We start from the raw sequence: 25,852 nt of genomic DNA on the forward strand, positions 1-25,852 counted from the left end.
GATTTGCCACATGGTGGCGCTATAACATGAAAAAAACATAAAACAGGCTATAACCACCTGACCGTTAGTCCGATTGACTTGAAAATTGGTATGCAGTGTCTTGGTCCAAGGTGCCATGTATTTCTATGAGGACATTGGTGTATCTCGAAAAAAATGGCCGCCATCGGCCAATGAATTTGAGCACCTATTAGACAAGGTTAACGGAGGCCGATCGGAACGAAACTCGATGGGCATGTTCGACTCATGGCCCTAGAGGTCTGTAAGAATTTTGAAAGAAATCGGCCACTAGTTGGCGCTAACGAGTTTTATGGCTCTGTAACCACGTGGTGTTACACTTATCGTCACAAAATGCATATCATTTGATAGATCTGCTCATGCTGAACAACTTTGCCTCAAGAACCATTGCTGTCAATCAAAACGTTCATTAAATATTTGTAATTATGTTAAAAACCTACTTTTGCGAACTAGTCCTAGGTTTTTCGCCCGATCAGAACCAAACGAGTCTAGGACAATTGTATGGACTCTTTAGATCAATAATTATCAAAAAAAGTTGAACTTTTGCATTTTTCGCATGGGTATATTGGGTCATAAAGAAAATGGGCGTGGCAAAATGCACTAAAAAGCCTATAAATCCTAAACGAAAACTCAGAACTTCACAAAAATTGATGAGCATATGTGACATAACATCATTAACAAGCATGCAACATTTTATGGAGATCGGACCATAGGTGGCGCTATAACTGTTAAAAGGCTTTAAAACCATATATTTCCTATGGTAAATTGCCTGTATTGGCTGTAAATAGTGTTTTCCATCTATGAACATATAATGTTCATATAATAATGTTCAAAACCAGTGCAGTGCAATTCTCTGGACTCTCTAGATAAATAATTATCAGAAAAAGTATAACTTCTTCATTTGGATGGCTATAATAGGGTCACTTCAATATGTAGCCTTAAAATAAATACCATGACATATTAAGCCAATAAGTGGTATTTTACTGCCCCCTGCTGTCATTTCATCATACTACTCCGTAATATTGTTATATAATTCATATTTAGACTTTATAAAATCATTATTTTAACATTTAGCATGAAAACGAAAGTAAAACGGCATTTAGGCCACGCCCCCCCAGTACAAATTCACTCATAACTTGAAAACGGAAAGTCGTTGCGTGCTCAAATTTTGATGGTAAGGTCCTCTCCACGCTCTTGATCGAAACGTGTCATCGCGGGCCTCGGGAGCGCGCCCCCCCGCGCATCGCAAGCCCGCGGACCCCCGACTTTGAACGACCGCAACTCCCGACCCAAACCACCCCAAACCTTGTGTGAGAGCTCGTTGGAAAGGGCCTGTTCTTGGCTAGCTTCGATTCAAATGTGGTGTAATTTGCCCAGGGCATTCCCGAGATATAAGTGAAAAACCAAATTCCCATTCATTCATTCAAACACTTCAACTGTAAGATGGAGGCTGTAATTCCACTGTTGTCAACTAGAGGGAGCAGCAGTATTAGACATAGTATTAATCTTTTTATCAGCTTTCAGCTTTGGCCAACAAACAAATGGTTAAAGCTATTTTTTTTTTAATTATTATTGGACTGATAATATAGATCACAATGAAATATATGAAATGGTTAGACCATTAAAATATTTTTTCACAATAACACATCCTAAAGACATTGAAAACATATTTGTATCTGTGTGTGTGTGTGTGTGTGTGTGTGTGTGTTATATAATACTATTATAACACAGTCATGTTTTGTCAAAGTTTATCACTTCATTTTTACTGAGCTCTCAGTTTGAACATTTCTGCCTCTCAGTGATTAATTTGAAATCTGAAAATGGTGTTATACAGAGGAGATTTGCAATTATCATTTTGTTACCTATCTTTTATTTTAAATATCTACATCTACAACAAAATGTGTGTGCATGTGTGTGTTCAAGCATGGTTAGTGTATTAAGTATTATTGTTTAAGTATTATTGTTTTCATTTACATTTTAACCACCAGAAGAACACTCATTGGTTCATTCTGCTCACTAAAATATTATTTTTCATTTTTTTTTCCATTTGAAATATTGTTTAAACTTAATAAAATCATTAAAATAACATTTCAAATCATATTTTGTCTGTTTATAAATCCCACAGACTCACATTGGCTCACATTGGCTGCAATACTAATGTTTTTGTAAAACACAGACCTGATAGTCTAATCTGTGTGTATTGTGCATATATTATTGATATTATTACTATTGCAAATCATGTTATTGTAACTCATATCTTAATAGAATATTATTTGTAATTTTAATTCTTTATTTCTTAATTGTTTTTTTATGATTACTACAGATATTATCACCAAAGATATCAACTACACCTTCACTTTTAGTATTGATACGCTGCACACACAGCACAATCACACACTCACTAATGCATTCAAATAAATGTAATCTTACTGTGCTACTTTATTTGTACATGATTAGAATGAACAGAAATCTAAGACTATTTTTCTTCTTTTGTTAAAGCCATTTCAGACTCCAAGTAAGCATTATATTACTAATCATCTATTTTAAAGGTGCCATACAATTGAAAACTGTATTTATCTTGGCACAGTTGAATGATAAGAGTTCTGGACATGGAACTGACATACCGTGAGCCTCAAAAACCATTGTTTCCTCCTTCATGTGTAAATCTCCTGTTTGCAAAAGACCGCTGAAAAATGAGTGAATCCCACCATAACACCGACTGTGACGTTGGAGTCAGGATCATTAATATTTATACCCCCCAAATTTGGATTTTCCAGTCAATGTTCTAGGCCAGGCAGTGTTAATGTGGACCTGCACAGCCGAATCATCAGAAGATCTGCAGGTATTGTGAAGAAGCAAGCAAGGACAATAGTGAAAATGGCAGATCATGGATATAAATGTTATGTCTGAGGCTGTGCTGCGGATTTGAGAACTTTTCATTCCATTCCCACAAAAGAGAAATGTCAACAGGCATGGTTGATGTTTACAACAGGATACCTCACCATTTCAATTCAAAGCTGTTAGTTTGCTCTTAACGGAGGCCGATCAGAACGAAACTAGGTGGGCATGTTCGACTCGTGGCCCTAGAGGTCTGTAAGAATTTTGAAAAATCAGCCACTAGTTGACGCTAACAGGTTTTACGGCTATGTAATCACGTGATGCATATCATTTGATAGATCTCCTCATACTGAACAACTTTGCCTCAAGAACTACTGCTGTCAATCAATTTGTTCATTAAATACTTGCGATTATGTTAAAAACCTACTTTTGCGAACTAGTCCTAGGTTTTTCGCCCGATCGGAAATATACCAGTGCAGTACAATTCTCTGGAAGCTCTAGATTATTAATTATATAAAAAACTGTAACTTTACCCATTGGGTAGCCATAACAGGATCATTTAGAAAATGTGTATGGCAAAAAACACTCAAAAGCCTGTAAATCCTAAACAAAAACTCAGACAACTCACTAAACTGCCTTATGTGCTTAAAGACCCTAAATGCTTGAACCCCGCTAAATGCTGCTTGCAGCTTTAATTAGGGGTTCAAGCATGAAATGCTGAAACCCTATTGTAATTGTGCTGATTTTTATTAGGGGTTCAAGCACGAAGTGCTGAACACCTATTGTAATTGTAAGGATTTTTATTATTAGGGGTTCAAGCACGAAGTGCTGAACACCTATTGTTATTGTAAGGATTTTTATTATTATTATTTTCCCCTAAAACGCATCGTGCAGCCCAAACCGTAAATGCTGGAGACTTGAAACTCAGCCAAATGGTAGTCCTCAATTTGGGGAGAACCTATCAAAGTATGACAACGATTGGCCAATAGGTGGCGCTACAGCAAGCAAAAGTATGAAATCAGCCATAACTCCTAGACCGTTTGTCATAGACTCAAGTATCTTATATCACTGTAATCCTTGGCTCAAGACGGACAAAATGTATATCTCCGATTTCATTTCCGCCTGGAAAAATTTTCCGCCATTTTGAATTTTGTCCAAAACCTACTTTTGCGAACTAGTCCCTGGTTTTTTGCCTGATCGGAACCAAAAAAGTGCATACATGTTCTCTGGAGTCTGGTTATCAATAATTATCGAAAAAAAGTTGAAATTTCGATCTACGGTTGCTAAGGGGCGTCAAAACGTTTGCAGGAGGCGGAGCTCATTTTACTAAAATGGCTATAACTCGTGAACGAAATGAGATATTTTCACCAAACTCGGTACACATGTGTAAGAGGTCAATCTGAGGTCACAGTAAAAAAATAGTGGCGATTGGTCACATGGTGGCGCTATAACATGAAAAAAACATAAAACAGGCTATAACCACCTGACCGTTAGTCCGATTGACTTGAAAATTGGTACGCAGTGTCTTGGTCCAAGGTGTCATGTATGTCTATGAGGACATTGGTGTATCTCAAAAAACATGGCCGCCATCGGCCAATGAAGTTTGAGCACCTATTAGACAAGGTTAACGGTGGCTGATTGAAACAAAACTCAGTGGGCATGTTCGACTCATGGCCCTAGAGGTCTGTAAGAATTTTGAAAGAAATCGACCACTAGTTGGCGCTAACAAGGTTTACACCCTCTGTAATCACGTGGTGTTGCACACATCAACACAATATGCATATCATTTGATAGATCTGCTCATGCTGAACAACTTTGCCTCAAGAGCCACTGCTGTCAATCAAACCGTTCATTAAATATTCACAAACATGTTAAAAACCTACTTTTGCGAACTAGTCCCTGGTTTTTCGCCCGATCGGAACCAGACCAGTCTAGGACAATTCTCTGGACTCTCTAGATCAATAATTATCGAAAAAAAGTTGAACTTTTGCATTTGAATGGCTGTAATAGGGTCATTTAGAAAATGGGCGTGGCAAAATACACTAAAAAGCCTATAAATCCTTAATAAAAACTCAGAACTTCACAAAAATTGGTGAGCATATGTGACATAACATCATTAAGAAGCGTGCCGGATTTTGTGGAGATCGGACGACAGGTGGCGCTATAACTGTTAAAAAGCTTTAAAACCATATATTTCCTATGGTACATTGCCTGTATTGGCTGTAAATGGTCTTTTCCATCTATGATGTCAGTGGTTACATGCTTGCTAAATACAACTTAATAACTTTTGATGCTTTTGTGCTTAAAGGCCTTAAAGGCCTTAACAGCTTGAACCCCGATAAATGCTGCTTGCAGCTTTAATTAGGGGTTCAAGCATGAAATGCTGAAACCCTATTGTTATTGTAAGGATTTTTATTATTATTATTATTTTCCCCTAAAACGCATCGTGCAGACCAAACCGTAAGAGCTGGAACCTTGAAAGTTGGCCAAATGATAGTGCTCAATTTGGGGAGAACCTATCAAAGTATGGCCCCAATTGGCCCATAGGTGGCGCTATAATGACCCCATTTACTAAATTGGTCATAACTCATACATAGTTTGTCCTAGAGGCTCAAATTTAGCATCACTGTGATCCCTGGCTCCAGACGAACAACATGGCTATCTCCAAATCCCGATTTGAGCAAAAGAAAAATTTATATGGCCACTTTTGTCCAAAGCCTACTTTGGCAAACTAGTCCCTGGTTTTTGGTCCAATCAGAACAAGACCAGTCTAGGACAATTCTCTGGACTCTCTAGATAAATAATTATCGAAAAAAAGTTGAACTTTTGCATTTGCCTGGCTGTAACAGGGTCATTTAGGAAAGTGGAGGGACAAAAAACACTCAAAAGCCTATACAACCTAAGGGAAAACACCAAACTTCACAAAAATCGATGGACATATGTGTCCTAACATGGTGAAGAAGCATGCCAAGTTTCGTGAAGATCGGACAATAGGTGGCGCTATAACTGGCAAAAACGTCTCTTCTTATTAGGGGTTCAAGCATGAAATGCTGAAACCCTATTGTTATTGTAAGGATTTTTATTATTAGGGGTTCAAGCACGAAGTGCTGAAACCCTATTGTAATTGTCCTGATTTTTATTATTATTATTTTTCCGCCATAAAACGCATCGTGCAGCCCAAACCGTAAGACCTAGAGACTTGAAACTTTGCCAGATGGTAGTACTATTGCTCGCTACTCAGATACACTGACTCAGCCCAATCGGCCCATAGGTGGCGCTATAGCAATCAATAGCGCGAAACTGCTCAGAACTCCCAGACCGTAAGGCGTAGCTTCAAGTGTCTTATATCATTGAAATCCAGAGCTCCTGAAGAAAAAAACGTATATCTCCGATTTCATTTCCGCCATGATAGATTTTTCGCCATTTTGAATTTTGTCATAAACCTACTTTTGCGAACTAGTCCCTGGTTTTTCGCCCGATCGGAACCAAACTAGTGCAGAATTGTTCTCTGGAGTCTGAAGATCAATAATTATCGAAAAAAAGTTGAAATTTCGATTCATGGTCGCTAGGGGGTGCAAAATTAACGTTGTGGGAGGAGCCTATTTTACTAAAATGGCTATAACTCAAGAAGTAATTAAGTAAACTTCACCAAACTTGGTACACATGTGTAAGATGTCAGTCTAAGGTCAGAGTAAAAAAATTGCGTAGATTGGCCACATGGTGGCGCTATAAAATAAAAAAAACGTATAGACACCTGACCGTTTTTCCGAATGACTTGAAACTTGGTATGCAGTGTCTTGGCCCAAGGGGCCACGTACGTCTAAAAGGATATTGGCGTATCTCGAAAAACATGGCCGCCATTGGCCAATGAGGTTTGAGCACCGTTAACGAAGTCCGATCAGAGCGAAACTCGGTGGGCATGTTCGGCTCAAGCCCCTAGAGGTCTGTAAGAATTTTGAAAGAAATCGGCCACTAGTTGGCGCTAACGAGTTTTATGGCTCTGTAATCACGTGGTGTTACACTTATCATCACAAAATGCATATCATCTGATAGATCTGCTCATGCTGAACAACTTTGCCTCAAGAACCATTGCTGTCAATCAAACCGTTCATTAAATATTCATGAATATGTTAAAAACCTACTTTTGCGAACTAGTCCCTGGTTTTTCGCCCGATCGGAACCAGACCAGTCTAGGACAATTCTCTGGACTCTCTAGATCAATAATTATCGAAAAAAAGTTGAACTTTTGCATTTGGGTGGCTTTAATAGGGTAATTTATTAAAAGGGCCGTGGCAAAATACACTAAAATGCCTATAAATCATAAATGAAAACTCAGAACTTAACAAAAATTGGTGAGCATATGTGACATAACATCATTAACAAGCATACCAAATTTTATGGAGATCGGACAAAAGGTGGCGCTATAACTGTTAAAAAGCTTTAAAACCATATATTTCCCATGGTTAACTGCCTGTATTGGCTGTAAATGGTCTTTTCCGTCTATTATGTCAGTTGTTAAATGCTTGCTAAATAAAACTTAATGTCTTTTGATGCTTGTGTGCTTAAAGGCCTTAAAGGCCTTAACTGCTTGAACCCCGATAAATGCTGCTTGCAGCTTTAATTATTATTATTATTCTTCTGCCGTAAAACGCATCGTGCAGCCCAAACCGTAAGGGCTAGAGCATTGAAACTTTGCCAGATGGTAGTACAAAAATCGAGGAGAGGTTTAGAGATTATGACCCCGATTGGCCCATAGGTGGCGCTATAGCAACCAAAAGCGCGAAACAGCTCATAACTCCTAGACCGTTTGTCGTAGACTCAAGTGTCTTATATCATTGGAAAGCTGGACGCCTGACGAACAAAACGTATATCTCCGATTTCATTTCCGCCATGATAGATTTTCCGCCATTTTGAATTTTGTCAAAAATCTACTTTTGCAAACTAGTCTGTGGTTTTTTGCCCTATCGGAACCAAACCAGTGCAGAAATGTTCTCTGGAGTCTGAAGATCAATAATTGTCAAAAAAAAAGTCGAAATTTTTATTCATGGTCGCTAGGGGGCATAAAATGAACATTGTGGGAGGAGCCTATTTTACTAAAATGGCTATAACTCAAAAAGTAAATGAGATAGCTTAACCAAACTTGAAATACATGTGTATGGGTTCAGTCTGGGGTCACAGTAAAAAAATTGCGTCGATTGGCCTCATGGTGGCGCTATAAAACAATAAAAACGTATAGACACCTGACCGTTTTTCCGAATGACTTGAAATTTGGTATGCAGTGTCTTGGCCCAAGGGGCCATGTATGTCTAAAAGGATATTGGCGTATCTCGAAAAACATGGCCGCCATTGGCCAATGAGGTTTGAGCACCTATTAACGAAGTCCGATCGGAACGAAACTCGGTAGGCATGTTCGGCTCAAGCCCCTAGAGGTCTGTAAGAATTTTGAAAGAAATCGGCCACTAGTTGGCGCTAACGAGTTTTAAGGCTCTGTAATCACGTGGTGTAACACTTATTGTCACAAAATGCATATAATCTGATAGATCTGCTCATGCTGAACAACTTTGCCTCAAGAACCATTGCTGTCAATCAAACAGTTCATTAAATATTCATGAATATGTTAAAAACCTACTTTTGCGAACTAGTCCTAGGTTTTTCGCCCGATCAGAACCAGACCAGTCTAGGACAATTCTCTGGACTCTCTAGATCAATAATTATCAAAAAAAAGTTGAACTTTTGCATTTGGGTGGCTGTAATAGGGTCATTTATAAAATGGGTGTGCCAAAATACACTCAAAAGCCTATAAATCACAAATAAAAACTCAGAACTTCACGAAAATTGGTGTGCATATGTGACATAACATCATTAACAAGCAAGCCAAATTTTATAGAGATCAGACCAAAGGTGGCGCTATAACTGTTAAAAAGCTTTAAAACCATATATTACCTATGGTGAATTGCCTGCATTGGCTATAAATGGTCTTTTTAATCTATTATGTCAGTGGTTACATGCTTGCTAAATAAAACTTTATAACTTTTGATGCTTTTGTGCTTAAAAACCTTAAACACCTTAACAGCTTGAACCCCGATAAATGCTGCTTGCAGCTTTAATTAGGGGTTCAAGCATGAAATGCTGAAACCCTATTGTAATTGTGCTGATTTTTATTATTAGGGGTTCAAGCACGAAGTGCTGAAACCCTATTGTAATTGTCCTGATTTTTATTATTATTTTTCTTCTGCCGTAAAACGCATCGTGCAGCCCAAACCGTAAGAGCTGGAACCTTGAAACTTTGCCAGATGGTAGTACAAAAATCGAGGAGAGGTTATCAAATTATGACCCCGATTGGCCCATAGGTGGCGCTATAGCAACCAAAAGCGCGAAACTGCTCAGAACTCCTAGACCGTATGTCGTAGACTCAAGTGTCTTATATCATTGGAAAGCTGGACGCCTGACGAACAAAACGTATATCTCCGATTTCATTTCCGCCATGATAGATTTTCCGCCATTTTTAATTTTGTCAAAAACCTACTTTTGCGAACTAGTCCCTGGTTTTTCGCCCGATCGGAACCAAACCAGTGCAGAAATGTTCTCTAGAAACTGAAGATCAATAATTATCGAAAAAAAGTCGAAATTTCGATTCACGGACGCTAAGGGGCGCCAAAACGTACGTTGTGGGAGGGGCCTATTTTACTAAAATGGCTATAACTCCAGAAGTAAATGAGGTATCTTCACCAAACTCGGTACACATATGTATGAGCTCAATATGAGGTAACAGTAAAAAAATCGCGGCGATTTGCCACATGGTGGCGCTATAATATGAAAAAAACATAAAACAGGCTTTAACCACCTGACCGTTAGTCCGATTGACTTGAAAATTGGTATGCAGTGTCTTGGTCCAAGGTGTCATGTATGTGTATGAGGACATTGGCGTATCTAAAAAAACATGGCCGCCATCGGCCAATGAAGTTTGAGCACCTATTAGACAAGGTTAACGGAGGCCGATCGGAACGAAACTCGGTGGGCATGTTCTACTCATGGCCCTAGAGGTCTGTAAGAATTTTGAAAGAAATCGGCCACTAGTTGGCGCTAACGAGATTTATGGCTCTGTAATCACGTGGTGTTACACTTATTGTCACAAAATGGATACCATTTGATAGATCTCCTCTTGTTGAACAACTTTGCCTCAAGAACCATTGCTGTCAATCAAACCGTTCATTAAATATTCGTAATTATGTTAAAACCCTACTTTTGCGAACTAGTCCTAGGTTTTTCGCCCGATTGGAACCAAACCAGTCTAGGACAATTCTATGGACTCTCTAGGTCAATAATTATCAAAAAAAAGTTGAACTTTTGCATTTTTCGCATGGCTAACAGGGTCATTTAGAAAATGGGCGTGGTAAAATGCACTCAAAAGCCTATAAATCCTAAACGAAAACTCAGAACTTCACGAAAATTGATGAGCATATGTGTCATAACCTGCTTAAGAAGCATGGAAAATTTTATGGAGAGCGGACCATAGTTGGCGCTATAACTGTTAAAACGCTTTAAAACCATATATTTCCTATGGTAAATTGCCTGTATTTGCTGTAAATGGTGTCTTCTATCATATAATGTTCATATCATAATGTTCAAAACCAGTGCAGCACAATTCTCTGAACTCTCTAGATCAATAATTATCAGAAAAAAAGTTTAACTTCTTCAAAAGGTGATTTTATATGAATATAATGACATATTAAGCCAATAAGTGGTATTTTACTGCCCCCTGCTGTCATTTCATCATACTACTCCCTAATATTGTTATAAAATTCATATTTAGACTATTAAAATCATTATTTTAACATTTACAATCACATTTTGTCAAAACTCATCTATTGAGTATTACTATTGACAATTGTGTTACACTGAGATATGGAAATGGACGAAAGTAAATGAATGAAATGAAACGAAAGTATAACGGCATTTAAGCCACGCCCCCAAATACAAATTCATTCATAACTCGAAAACGGAAAGTCGTTGCGCGCTCAAATTTTGATGGTGAGGACCTCTCGGGGCTCTTGATCGAAACGTGTCGTCGCGGGCCTCGGGAGCGCGCCCCCCCGCGCATCGCAAGCCCGCGGACCCCCGACTTTGAACGATTGCAACTCCCGACCCAAACCACCCCGAACATTGTGTGAGAGCTCGTTGGAAAGGGCGCGTCCTTGGCTAGCTTCGATTCAAATGTGGTGTTATTTGCCCTGGGCATTCCAGAGATAATAGCCCGAACAGATATGCCTTATAACAGTCATAACTCCCAGCCCCAATCGCCCAAAAACACCTTGATGGTCTCATTCAACAGGGCTCCTCAAGCACTATCTATGCTCTGAGTTTCAGAATTTTTCGCCTTTTGGTTCCTGAGATATAAGTAAAAAAACAAATTCCCATTCATTCATTCAAACACTTCAACTGTAAAAAAAGCTATAATACCACTGTTGTCCACTAGAGGGAGCAGCAGGATTACGCATGATCTTTTAATTCGCTTTCAGTATTGGGAAATAAACAAATGCTTTAAGAAGCAATCTTTTTTATTACGATGTTTTTTGTTTTATTATGATATTTGTATATATTTTATTTTTTTATTATGATTATGAACGGTTTGATTGACATTAGTGATTCTTGAGGCAAAGTTGTTCAAGATGAGGAGATGAAGATATTTTCACAATATCACATCATAAAAACATTGAAAACATATTTGTCTTTGTGTGTGTGTGTGTGTGTGTGGATGGATGTGTTTGTGTTTGTGTGTGTGTCTGTGTGTGTAAGCATGCTTAATGGAAAGAACATGGAGAAACTGCTTTGTTTTACTGGTGGATAAAAAAGTCTTTCAAATGAAAGTGAGTCAATTAGTGGTCTTCTACTGCCCTCTGCAGGACATTCTACTTAAAATATTTTCATCTGTGCTTTTGCATTAGTTTTTGGACTATATAAAATTACTTGCATGAAAATCACCTATTATAACACAGTCATGTTTTGTCAAAGTTTATCACTTCATTTTTACTGAGCTCTCAGTTTGAACAATTCTGCCTCTCAGTGATTAATTTGAAATCTGAGAATGGTGTTATACAGAGGAGATTTGCAATTATCATTTTGTTACCTATCTTTTATTTTAAATATCTACATCTACAAAAAAATGTGTGTGCATGTGTGTGTTCAAGCATGGTTAGTGTATTAAGTATTATTGTTTAAGTATTATTGTTTTCATTTACATTTTAACCACCAGAAGAAGAACACTCATTGGTTCATTCTGCTCACTAAAATATTATTTTTCATTTTTTTTTCCATTTGAAATATTGTTTAAACTTAATAAAATCATTAAAATAACATTTCAAATCATATTTTGTCTGTTTATAAATCCCACAGACTCACATTGGCTGCAATACTAATGTTTTTGTAAAACACAGACCTGATAGTCTAATCTGTGTGTATTGTGCATATATTATTGATATTATTACTATTGCAAATCATGTTATTGTAACTCATATCTTAATAGAATATTATTTGTAATTTTAATTCTTTATTTCTTAATTGTTTTTTTATGATTACTACAGATATTATCACCAAAGATATCAACTACACCTTCACTTTTAGTATTGACACGCTGCACACACAGCACAATCACACACTCACTAATGCATTCAAATAAATGTAATCTTACTGTGCTACTTTATTTGTACATGATTAGAATGAACAGAAATCTAAGAATATTTTTCTTCTTTTGTTAAAGCCATTTCAGACTCCAAGTAAGCATTATATTACTAATCATCTATTTTAAAGGTGCCATACAATTGAAAACTGTATTTATCTTGGCATAGTTGAATGATAAGAGTTCTGGACATGGAACTGACATACCGTGAGCCTCAAACACCATTGTTTCCTCCTTCATGTGTAAATCTCCTGTTTGCAAAAGACCGCTGAAAAATGAGTGAATCCCACCATAACACCGACTGTGACGTTGGAGTCAGGATCATTAATATTTATACCCCCCAAATTTGCATTTTCCAGTCCATGTTCTAGGCCAGGCAGTGTTAATGTGGACCTGCACAGCCGAATCAGCAGAAGATCTGCAGGTATTGTGAAGAAGCAAGCAAGGACAATAGTGAAAATGGCAGATCATGGATATAAATGTTATGTCTGAGGCTGTGCAGCGGATTTGAGAACTTTTCATTCCCTTCCCACAAAACTGTCAACAGGCATGGTTGATGTTTACAACAGGATACCTCACCATTTTAATTCAAAGCTGTTAGTTTGCTCTTAACGGAGGCCGATCAGAACGAAACTCGGTGGGCATGTTCGACTCGTGGCCCTAGAGGTCTGTAAGAATTTTGAAAAATCAGCCACTAGTTGACGCTAACAGGTTTTACGGCTATGTAATCACGTGATGCATATCATTTGATAGATCTCCTCATACTGAACAACTTTGCCTCAAGAACTACTGCTGTCAATCAATTTGTTCATTAAATACTTGCGATTATGTTAAAAACCTACTTTTGGGAACTAGTCCTAGGTTTTTCGCCCGATCGGAAATATACCAGTGCAGTACAATTCTCTGGAAGCTCTAGATTATTAATTATATAAAAAACTTTAACTTTACCCATTGGGTAGCCATAACAGGATCATTTAGAAAATGGGTATGGCAAAAAAACACTCAAAAGCCTGTAAATCCAAAACAAAAACTCAGACAACTCACTAAACTGCCTTATGTGCTTAAAGACCCTAAATGCTTGAACCCCGCTAAATGCTGCTTGCAGCTTTAATTATTATTATTCTTCTGCCGTAAAACGCATCGTGCAGCCCAAACCGTAAGTGCTAGAGACTTGAAACTTTGCCAGAAGGTAGTACAAAAATCGAGGAGAGGTTCAGAGAGTATGATCCCGATTGGCCCATAGGTGGCGCTATAGTGCAAAAAACAAAAAAAAATCACGTTTTTGCTTAAATCTCCTTAACCCTTTGTCACAGACTCAAGTGTCTTATATCACTGTAATCCTTGTCTCAAGACGGACAAAATGTATATCTTCAATTTCATTTCCGGTATGCAAATTTTTCCGCCATTTTGAATTTTGTCCAAAACCTACTTTTGCGAACTAGTAGAGGGTTTTTTTGGCCAATCGGAACCAAACCAGTGCAGAAATGTTCTCTGGAGTCTGTTTATCAATAATTATCGAAAAAAAGTTGAAATTTCGATCCACGGTTGCTAAGGGGCGTCAAAACGTTCGCAGGAGGCGGAGCCAGTTTACTAAAACTGTTATAATTCATGAACGAAATTAGATATTTTCACCAAACTCGGAACACATGTGTATGAGTTCAATCTGGGGTCACAGTAAAAAAATTGCGACGATTGAACACTAGGTGGCGTTATAACATGAAAAATACATGAAAAGGGCTATAACCACCTGACCGTTAGTCCAATTGACTTGAAAATTGGCATGCAGTCTCTTGGTCCAGGGTGCCATGTATATCTATGAGGACATTGGCGTATCTAAAAAAACATGGCCGCCATCGGCCAATGAAGTTGAGCACCTATTAGACAAGGTTAACGGAGGCCGATCGGAACAAAACTCGATGGGCATGTTCAACTCATGGCCCTAGAGGTCTGTAAGAATTTTGAAAGAAATCGGCCACTAGTTGGCGCTAACGAGTTTTATGGCTCTGTAATCACGTGGTGTTAAACTTATTGTCACATTATGCCTATCATTTGATAGATCTGCTCATGCTGAACAACTTTGCCTCAAGAACCACTACTGTCAATCAAACCGTTCATTAAATATTCGCAAACATGTTAAAAACCTACTTTTGCGAACTAGTCCCTGGTTTTTTGCCCAATCAGAACCAGACCAGTCTAGGACAATTCCCTGGACTCTCTAGATCAATAATTATCGAAAAAAAGTTGAAATTTTGCATTTGGATGGCTGTAATGGGGTCATTTAGAAAATGGGCGTGGCAGAATACACTAAAAAGCCTATAAATCCTAAATGAAAAATCAGAACTTCACAAAAATTGATGAGCATATGTGACATAACAAGCTAAAGAAGCATGGAAATTTTTATGGAGATCGGACCATAGGTGGCGCTATAACTGTCAAAAAGCTTTAAAACCATATATTTCCTATAACCTATATATATATCATATAATGTTTATAAAATAATGTTAAAAACCAGTGCAGTACAAATCTCTGGACTCTATAGATCAATAATTATCAGAAAAAGTATAAAAAATAACAGTTAAAAAAGAAAATGAATAACATTGGCATATTAAGCCAATAAGTGGTATTTTACTGCCCCCTGCTGCCATTTCATCATACTACTCCCTAATATTGTTATATCATTCATATTTAGACTTTATAAAATCATTATTTTAACATTTACAATCACATTTTGTCAAAACTCATCTATTGGAGTATTATTATTGACAATTGTGTCACACTGTCTGTCTGAGATATGGAAATTGAAAACGAAAGTAAAACGGCATTTAGGCCACGCCCCCCCAGTACAAATTCATTCATAACTCGAAAACGGAAAGTCGTTGCGCGCTCAAATTTTGATGGTAAGGTCCTCTCCGGGCTCTTGATCGAAACGTGTCATCGCGGGCCTCGGGAGTGCGCCCCCCACGAATCGCAAATTCGTGGGACCCCCGATTTTGAACGGCCGAAACCCCCGACCCAGACCACCCCGAACCTTGTGTGAGAGCTCGTTGGAAAGGGCCAGTTCTTGGCTAGCTTCGATTCAAATGTGGTGTAATTTGCCCTGGGCATTCCAGAGATAAAAGCCCCAATAGATATGCCTTTGAACGGTCATATTTCCGGGCTCCAATCGCCCAAAAACACCGCGATGGTCTCATTCAACAGGGCTCCTCAAGAACTATCTATGCTCTGAATTTCAGAATTTTTCGCCTTCTGGTTCCCGAGATATAAGTGAAAAACCAAATTCCCATTCATTCATTCAAACACTTCAACTGTAAGATGGAGGCTGTAATTCCACTGTTGTCAACTAGAGGGAGCAGCAGTATTAGACATAGTATTAATCTTTTTATCAGCTTTCAGCTTTGGCCAACAAACAAATGGTTAAAGCTATTTTTTTTTTTGACTGATAATATAGATCACAATGAAATATATGAAATGGTTAGACCATTAAAATATTTTTTTCACAATAACACATCCTAAAGACATTGAAAACATATTTGTATATGTGTGTGTGTGTGTGTGTGTGTGTGTGTGTTTGTGTGTGTGTGTGTGTAAGCATGCATTATTGAGTTAACATGGAACACACTTATATTACAATAACTATTATAACACAATCATATTTTGTCAGTGTTTATCACTTCATTTGCACTGACACTTCACATAATTGCTAGTATTTATACCCCCCAAATTTGCATTTTCCAGTCCATGTTCTAGGCCAGGCAGTGTTAATGTAGACCTGCACAGCCGAATCAGCAGAAGATCTGCAGGTATTGTGAAGAAGCAAGCAAGGACAATAGTGAAAATGGCAGATCATGGATATAAATGTTATGTCTGAGTCTGTGCTGCGGATTTGAGAACTTTTCATTCCTTTCCCACAAAAGAGAACTGTCAACAGGCATGGTTGATGTTTACAACAGGATACCTCACCATTTTAATTCAAAGCTGTTAGTTTGCTCTTAACGGAGGCTGATCAGAACGAAACTCGGTGGGCATGTTCGACTCGTGGCCCTAGAGGTCTGTAAGAATTTTGAAAAATCAGCCACTAGTTGACGCTAACAGGTTTTACGGCTATGTAATCACGTGATGCATATCATTTGATAGATCTCCTCATACAGAACAACTTTGCCTCAAGAACTACTGCTGTCAATCAATTTGTTCATTAAATACTTGCGATTATGTTAAAAACCTACTTTTGCGAACTAGTCCTAGGTTTTTCGCCCGATCGGAAATATACCAGTGCAGTACAATTCTCTGGAAGCTCTAGATTATTAATTATATAAAAAACTTTAACTTTACCCATTGGGTAGCCATAACAGGATCATTTAGAAAATGGGTATGGCAAAAAACACTCAAAAGCCTGTAAATCCTAAACAAAAACTCAGACAACTCACTAAACTGCCTTATGTGCTTAAAGACCCTAAATGCTTGAACCCCGCTAAATGCTGCTTGCAGCTTTAATTATTATTATTATTCTTCTGCCGTAAAACGCATCGTGCAGCCCAAACCGTAAGTGCTAGAGACTTGAAACTTGGCCAGAAGGTAGTACAAAAATCGAGGAGAGGTTCAGAGAGTATGACCTCGATTGGCCCATAGGTGGCGCTATAGTGCAAAAAACCAAAAAAAATCACGGTTTTGCTTAAATCTCCTTAACCCTTTGTCACAGACTCAAGTGTCTTATATCACTGTAATCCTTGTCTCAAGACGGACAAAATGTATATCTTCAATTTCATTTCCGGTATGCAAATTTTTCGGCCATTTTGAATTTTGTCCAAAACCTACTTTTGCGAACTAGTAGAGGTTTTTTTTGGCCAATCGGAACCAAACCAGTGCAGAAATGTTCTCTGGAGTCTGATTATCAATAATTATCGAAAAAAAGTTGAAATTTTGATCCATGGTTGCTAAGGGGCGTCAAAACGTTCGCAGGAGGCGGAGCCAGTTTACTAAAATGGTTATAACTCATGAACGAAATTAGATATTTTCACCAAACTCGGTACACATGTGTATGAGTTCAATCTGGGGTCACAGTAAAAAAATCGCGACGATTGATCACTAGGTGGCGTTATAACATGAAAAAAACATGAAAAGGGCTATAACCACCTGACCGTTAGTCCAATTGACTTGAAAATTGGCATGCAGTCTCTTGGTCCAGGGTGCCATGTATATCTATGAGGACATTGGCGTATCTCAAAAAACATGGCCGCCATCGGCCAATGAAGTTGAGCACCTATTAGACAAGGTTAACGGAGGCCGATCGGAACTAAACTCGATGGGCATGTTCAACGCATGGCCCTAGAGGTCTGTAAGAATTTTGAAAGAAATCGGCCACTAGTTGGCGCTAACGAGGTTTACGCCCTCTTTAATCACGTGGTGTTGCACACATCAACACAATATGCATATCATTTGATAGATCTGCTCATGTTGAACAACTTTGCCTCAAGAACCACTACTGTCAATCAAACCGTTCATTAAATATTCGCAAACATGTTAAAAACCTACTTTTGCGAACTAGTCCCTGGTTTTTTGCCCAATCAGAACCAGACCAGTCTAGGACAATTCTCTGGACTCTCTAGATCAATAATTATCGAAAAAAAGTTGAAATTTTGCATTTGGATGGCTGTAATAGGGTCATTTAGAAAATGGGCGTGGCAAAATACACTAAAAAGCCTATAAATCCTTAATAAAAACTCAGAACTTCACAAAAATTGATGAGCAAATGTGACATAACATGCTAAAGAAGCATGGAAATTTTTATGGAGATCGGACCATAGGTGGCGCTATAACTGTTAAAAAGCTTTAAAACCATATATTTCCCATGGTAAACTACCTGTATTGGCTGTAAATGGTCTTTTCCGTCTATTATGTCATGCTTGCTAAATAAAACGTAATAACTTTTGATGCTTTTGTGCTTAAAGGCCTTAATTGCTTGAACCCCGCTAAATGCTGCTTGCAGCTTTAATTAGGGGTTCAAGCACGAAGTGCTGAAACCCTATTGTAATTGTACTGATTTTTATTATTATTAGGGGTTCAAGCACGAAGTGCTGAAACCCTATTGTAATTGTCCTGATTTTTATTATTATTTTTCTTCTGCCGTAAAACGCATCGTGCAGCCCAAACCGTAAGAGCTGGAACTTTGAAACTTTGCCATATGGTAGTACAAAAATCGAGGAGAGGTTATCAAATTATGACCTCGAATGGCCCATAGGTGGCGCTATAGCGACCAAAAGCGCGAAACTGCTTATAACTCCTAGACCGTATGTCGTAGACTCAAGTGTCTTATATCATTGGAAAGCTGGATGCCTGACGAACAAAACGTATATCTCCGATTTCATTTCCGCCATGATAGATTTTCCGCCATTTTGAATTTTGTCAAAAACCTACTTTTGCGAACTAGTCCCTGTTTTTTTGCCCGATCGGAACCAAACCAGTGCAGAAATGTTCTCTGGAGTCTGAATAGCAATAATTATCGAAAAAAAGTTGAAATTTCCATTCACGGTCGCTAAGGGGCGCCCAAATGTATGTTGTGGGAGGAGCCTATTTTACTAAAACGGCTATAACTCCAGAAGTAAATGAGGTATCTTCACCAAACTCGGTACAAATGTGTAAGAGGTCAATTTGAGGTCACAGTAAAAAAACCGCGGCGAATGGCCACATGGTGGCGCTATAACATGAAAAAAACATAAAACGGCCCATAACCACCTGACCGTTAGTCCGATTGACTTGAAAATTGGTATGCAGTGTCTTGGACCAAGGTGCCATGTATGTCTATGAGGACATTGGTGTATCTCAAAAAACATGGCCGCCATCGGCCAATGAAGTTTGAGCACCTATAAGACAAGGTTAACGGACGTCGATCGGAACGAAACTCGATGGGCATGTTCGACTCATGGCCCTAGAGGTCTGTAAGAATTTTGAAAGAAATCGGCCACTAGTTGGCGCTAACGAGTTTTTTTGGCTCTGTAATCACGTGGTGTTACACTTTTCGTCATAAAATGCATATCATTTGATAGATCTGCTCATGCTCAACAACTTTGCCTCAAGAACCACTAATGTCAATCAAACCATTAATTAATTATTCATGAATATGTTAAAAACCTACTTTTGCGAACTAGTCCCTGGTTTTTCGCCCGATCGGAACCAGACCAGTCTAGGACAATTCTCTGGACTCTCTAGATCAATAATTATCGAAAAAAAGTTTAACTTTTGCATTTTTCACATGGGTATATTGGGTCATAAAGAAAATGGGCGTGGCAAAATGCACGCAAAAGCCTATAAATCCTAAAGGAAAACTCAGAACATCACAAAAATTGATGAGCATATGTGACATAACATGCTAAAGAAGCATGGAAATTTTTATGAAGATCGGACCATAGTTGGCGCTATAACTGTTAAAAAGCTTTAAAACCATATATTTCCTATGGTAAATTGCCTGTATTGGCTGTAAATTGTGTTTTCCATATGATCATATAATGTTTATAAAATAATCTTAAAAACCAGTGCAATACAATTCTCTGGACTCACTAGATCAATAATTGTCAGAAAAAGTTGAACTACTTCATTTGGATAGCTATAATAGGGTCACTTCAATATGTAGCCTTAAAATGAATACCATATTAAGCCAATAAGTGGTATTTTACTGCCCCCTGCTGTCATTTCATCATACTACTCCCTAATATTGTTATATAATTCATATTTAGACTTTATAAAATCATTATTTTAACATTTAACATGAAAACGAAAGTAAAACGGCATTTAAGCCACGCCCCCAAATACAAATTCATTCATAACTCGAAAACGGAAAGTCGTTGCGCGCTCAAATTTTGATGGTGAGGACCTCTCGGGGCTCTTGATCGAAACGTGTCGTCGCGGGCCTCGGGAGCGCGCCCCCTTGCGCATCGCAAACCCGCGGACCCCCGACTTTGAACGACCGCAACTCCCGACCCAAACCACCCCAAACCTTGTGTGAGAGCTCGTTGGAAAGGGCGCGTCCTTGGCTAGCTTCGATTCAAATGTGGTGTTATTTGCCCTGGGCATTCCAGAGATAATAGCCCGAACAGATATGCCTTATAACAGTCATAACTCCCAGCCCCAATCGCCCAAAAACACCTTGATGGTCTCATTCAACAGGGCTCCTCAAGCACTATCTATGCTCTGAGTTTCAGAATTTTTCGCCTTTTGGTTCCTGAGATATAAGTAAAAAAACAAATTCCCATTCATTCATTCAAACACTTCAACTGTAAAATGTAAGCTATAATACCACTGTTGTCCACTAGAGGGAGCAGCAGGATTACGCATGATCTTTTAATTCGCTTTCAGTATTGGGAAATAAACAAATGCTTTAAGAAGCAATCTTTTTTATTACGATGTTTTTTGTTTTATTATGATATTTGTATATATTTTATTTTTTTATTATGATTATGAACGGTTTGATTGACATTAGTGATTCTTGAGGCAAAGTTGTTCAAGATGAGGAGATGAAGATATTTTCACAATATCACATCATAAAAACATTGAAAACATATTTGTCTTTGTGTTTGTGTGTGTGTGTGTGTGTGTGTGTGTGTGTGTGTGTGTGTGTGTGTGTGTGTGTGTGTGTGTGTGTGTGTGTGTGTGTGTGTGTGTGGATGGATGTGTTTGTGTTTGTGTGTGTGTCTGTGTGTGTAAGCATGCTTAATGGAAAAAACATGGAGAAACTGCTTTGTTTTACTGGTGGATAAAAAAGTCTTTCAAATGAAAGTGAGTCAATTAGTGGTCTTCTACTGCCCTCTGCAGGACATTCTACTTAATAAAATATTTTCATCTGTGCTTTTGCATTAGTTTTTGGACTATATAAAATTACTTGCATGAAAATCACCTATTATAACACAGTCATGTTTTGTCAAAGTTTATCACTTCATTTTTACTGAGCTCTCAGTTTGAACAATTCTGCCTCTCAGTGATTAATTTGAAATCTGAAAATGGTGTTATACAGAGGAGATTTGCAATTATCATTTTGTTACCTATCTTTTATTTTAAATATCTACATCTACAAAAAAATGTGTGTGCATGTGTGTGTTCAAGCATGGTTAGTGTATTAAGTATTATTGTTTAAGTATTATTGTTTTCATTTACATTTTAACCACCAGAAGAACACTCATTGGTTCATTCTGCTCACTAAAATATTATTTTTCATTTTTTTTCCATTTGAAATATTGTTTAAACTTAATAAAATCATTAAAATAACATTTCAAATCATATTTTGTCTGTTTATAAATCCCACAGACTCACATTGGCTGCAATACTAATGTTTTTGTAAAACACAGACCTGATAGTCTAATCTGTGTGTATTGTGCATATATTATTGATATTATTACTATTGCAAATCATGTTATTGTAACTCATATCTTAATAGAATATTATTTGTAATTTTAATTCTTTATTTCTTAATTGTTTTTTTATGATTACTACAGATATTATCACCAAAGATATCAACTACACCTTCACTTTTAGTATTGACACGCTGCACACACAGCACAATCACACACTCACTAATGCATTCAAATAAATGTAATCTTACTGTGCTACTTTATTTGTACATGATTAGAATGGACAGAAATCTAAGAATATTTTTCTTCTTTTGTTAAAGCCATTTCAGACTCCAAGTGTTTGCAAAAGACCGCTGAAAAATGAGTGAATCCCACCATAACACCGACTGTGACGTTGGAGTCAGGATCATTAATATTTATACCCCCCAAATTTGCATTTTCCAGTCCATGTTCTAGGCCAGGCAGTGTTAATGTGGACCTGCACAGCCGAATCATCAGAAGATCTGCAGGTATTGTGAAGAAGCAAGCAAGGACAATAGTGAAAATGGCAGATCATGGATATAAATGTTATGTCTGAGGCTGTGCTGCGGATTTGAGAACTTTTCATTCCCTTCCCACAAAAGAGAACTGTCAACAGGCATGGTTGATGTTTACAACAGGATACCTCACCATTTTAATTCAAAGCTGTTAGTTTGCTCTTAACGGAGGCCGATCAGAATGGGCATGTTCGACTCGTGGCCCTAGAGGTCTGTAAGAATTTTGAAAAATCAGCCACTAGTTGACGCTAACAGGTTTTACGGCTATGTAATCACGTGATGCATATCATTTGATAGATCTCCTCATACTGAACAACTTTGCCTCAAGAACTACTGCTGTCAATCAATTTGTTCATTAAATACTTGCGATTATGTTAAAAAAACTACTTTTGCGAACTAGTCCTAGGTTTTTCGCCCGATCGGAAATATACCAGTGCAGTACAATTCTCTGGAAGCTCTAGATTATTAATTATATAAAAAACTTTAACTTTACCCATTGGGTAGCCATAACAGGATCATTTAGAAAATGTGTATGGCAAAAAACACTCAAAAGCCTGTAAATCCTAAACAAAAACTCAGACAACTCACTAAACTGCCTTATGTGCTTAAAGACCCTAAATGCTTGAACCCCGCTAAATGCTGCTTGCAGCTTTAATTATTATTAGGGGTTCAAGCACGAAGTGCTGAAACCCTATTGTAATTGTAAGGATTTTTATTATTATTATTATTATTCTTCTGCCGTAAAACGCATCGTGCAGCCCAAACCGTAAGGGCTAGAGCATTGAAACTTTGCCAGATGGTAGTACAAAAATCGAGGAGAGGTTCAGAGATTATGACCCCGATTGGCCCATAGGTGGCGCTATAGCAACCAAAAGCGCGAAACAGCTCATAACTCCTAGACCGTATGTCGTAGACTCAAGTGTCTTATATCATTGGAAAGCTGGACGCCTGACGAACAAAACGTATATCTCCGATTTCATTTCCGTCATGATAGATTTTCCGCCATTTTGAATTTTGTCAAAAACCTACTTTTGTGAACTAGTCGTAGGTTTTTTGTCCGATCGGAACCAAACCAGTGCAGAAATGTTCTCTGGAGTCTGAAGATCAATAATTGTCAAAAAAAAGTCAAAATTTTTATTCATGGTCGCTAGGGGGCATAAAATGAACGTTGTGGGCGGAGCCTATTTTACTAAAATGGCTTTAACTCAAAAAGTAAATGAGATAGCTTAACCAAACTCGATACACATGTGTATGGGTTCAGTCTGGGGTCACAGTAAAAAAATCGCGACGATTGAGCACTAGGTGGCGCTATAACATGAAAAAAACATGAAAAGGGCTATAACCACCTGACCATTAGTCCAATTGACTTGAAAATTGGTATGCAGTGTCTTGGCCCAAGGTGCCATGTATGTCTATGAGGACATTGGTGTATCTCAAAAAACATGGCCGCCATTGGCCAATAAAGTTGAGCACCTATTAGACAAAGTTAACGGAGGCCGATCGGAACGAAACTCGATGGGCATGTTCGACTCATGGCCCTAGAGGTCTGTAAGAATTTTGAAAGAAATCGGCCACTAGTTGGCGCTAACGAGTTTTATGGCTCTGTAATCACGTGGTGTTATACTTATCGTCACAAAATGCATATCATTTGATAGATCTGCTCATGCTGAACAACTTTGCCTCAAGAACCATTGCTGTCAATCAAACAGTTCATTAAATATTCATGAATATGTAAAAAACCTACTTTTGCGAACTAGTCCTAGGTTTTTTGCCCGATCGGAACCAGACCAGTCTAGGACAATTCTCTGGACTCTCTTGATCAATAATTATCAAAAAAAAGTTGAACTTTTGCATTTGCCTGGCTGTAATAGGGTCATTTATAAAATGGGCGTGGCAAAATACATTAAAAAGCCTATAAATCCTAAATGAAAACTCAGAACTTCACAAAAATTGGTGAGCATAAGTGACATAACATCATTAACAAGCATGCCCAATTTTATGGAGATCGGACCATAGGTGGCGCTATTACTGTCAAAAACCTTTAAAACCATATATTTCCTATGGTAAATTGCCTGTATTGGCTGTAAATGGTCTTTTCCATCTATGATCATATAATTTTCAGATAATAATGTTCAAAATTAGTGCAGTACAATTCTCTGGACTCTCTAGATCAGTAATTATCAGAAAAAGTTGAACTACTTCATTTGGATGGCTATAATAGGGTCACTTCAAAATGTGGCCTTGACCAAGTGTCCCCGAAAGCTTATATCTTTTAAGATGCTCAGATCTTCTAAAAAACAAGTCAGAACATGTGAAATATCACTCTGAACATGCATGAAAAATTGCAGACAGATCGGACAAAATTTGACTCTATAACAGTTTAAAAAGGTGAAAATAATATGAATACAATGGCATATTAAGCCAATAAGTGGTATTTTACTGCCCCCTGCTGTTTAAAATAGTTATTTTGTCATATTGTTTCTATAATTCATATTTAGACTTTATAAAATCATTATTTTAACATTTACAATTACATTTAGTCAAAATCCATCTGTTAAAGTATTAGTGTGTGTGTGTGTGTGTGTGTGTGTGTGTGTGTGTGTGTGTGTGTGTGTGTAAGCATGCATTATGGAGTTAACATGGAAAGACTGGTTTGCTTTAGTGCAGAAAACTAGTGAAAATCATGAAGATTAAACTGAAACTGAGCCAATAATAGTCTTCTAGTGCCCTCTGCTGGCCATTCTACTTATTAATGAAGTCTTTTGACATGTGCTTTTGAATTCATAATTAGACATTGTAAATCATAGTAAATAATACTAGAATGTGGTGTATCAAGGTAAATCATGCTAGAACATGGTAAATCATGGTAAACTATGCTAGAACAGGGTAAATCATGGTAAACCATGGTAAATCATGATAAACTTTGGTAAATAATGCTAGAATGTGGCATATCATGGTAAACTATGCCAGAACAGGGTAAATCATGGTAAACCATGGTAAATCATGATAAACTATGGTAAATCATGCTAGAATGTGGAAAATCATGGTAAATCATGCTAGAACATGGTAAATCAAGGTAAACTACGATGAATTCATGGTAAACTATGCTAGAACAGGGTAAATCATGGTAAACCATGGTAAATCATGATAAACTATGGTAAATCATGCTAGACTGTGGTATATCATGGTAAATCATGCTAGAACATGGTAAATTAAGGTAAACTAAGATGAATTCATGGTAAACTATGCTAGAACAGGGTAAATCATGGTAAACCATGGTAAATCATGATAAACTATGGTAAATCATGCTAGAATGTGGTATATCATGGTAAATCATGCTAGAACATGGTCTTTTCCATCTATTATGTCAGTGGTTACATGCTTGCTAAATAAAACTTTATAACTTTTGATGCTTAAAAACCTTAAAGACCTTAATAGCTTGAACCCCGATA

The 25,852-nt window shown here is 37.7% G+C and overlaps 1 protein-coding gene and 1 long non-coding RNA gene across 2 annotated transcripts in view; one reads left to right on the forward strand and one right to left on the reverse strand.

Moving 5' to 3' along the window:
* Positions 1-25,852, reverse strand: part of LOC309498167 (uncharacterized protein) — a 924,641-nt gene that overhangs the window by 645,303 nt on the left and 253,486 nt on the right. The gene's annotated exons all lie outside the window — the stretch shown is intronic.
* Positions 1-25,852, forward strand: part of LOC309503759 — a 308,394-nt gene that overhangs the window by 236,371 nt on the left and 46,171 nt on the right. The gene's annotated exons all lie outside the window — the stretch shown is intronic.

Source organism: Leuciscus leuciscus (assembly GCF_965113295.1).
Source record: "Leuciscus leuciscus genome assembly, chromosome: 1".
NCBI classification, from domain to species: domain Eukaryota; kingdom Metazoa; phylum Chordata; class Actinopteri; order Cypriniformes; family Leuciscidae; genus Leuciscus; species Leuciscus leuciscus.